Raw genomic sequence first — 360 nt, 5'->3', positions numbered from 1 at the left:
CCCACCCCGTGCCAGCGCCAGCCCTGGCCTGCTGCGGACGGAGCCGTCGGCCGGGGGCCACAGGACTATTTTTCTATAATAACTTTTTGGTGCACAGTAATTTTTTCTTGTAATTTAATCAGCCGGGAGCTGCCTCCTGAGCCTGTTTTTAATTTAATGGATGTGGATATAACGCTAGAGAGACTGAGTTATTAAATGTTCAGAACTATGCAAACCAGCTCAGGTGCCTGTGCTCTCTGTGCCGCAGCAGCGGGTGGCCATGGCCGGGGCGGCAGGAGGGCGCAGGGTCATCCCATGCCACTGCCCCAGGCACGTGGGGCCCCTTCATCTACTCGGTAGCCGCAGAGGGGCACGGGGGCC

The sequence above is a fragment of the Charadrius vociferus genome, unplaced genomic scaffold, assembly GCF_000708025.1.
Source record: "Charadrius vociferus isolate BGI_N301 unplaced genomic scaffold, ASM70802v2 scaffold1324, whole genome shotgun sequence".
Classification (NCBI taxonomy): domain Eukaryota; kingdom Metazoa; phylum Chordata; class Aves; order Charadriiformes; family Charadriidae; genus Charadrius; species Charadrius vociferus.
The sequence above is the reverse complement of the archived record's forward strand: the minus strand, read 5'-3'. Positions refer to the sequence as shown.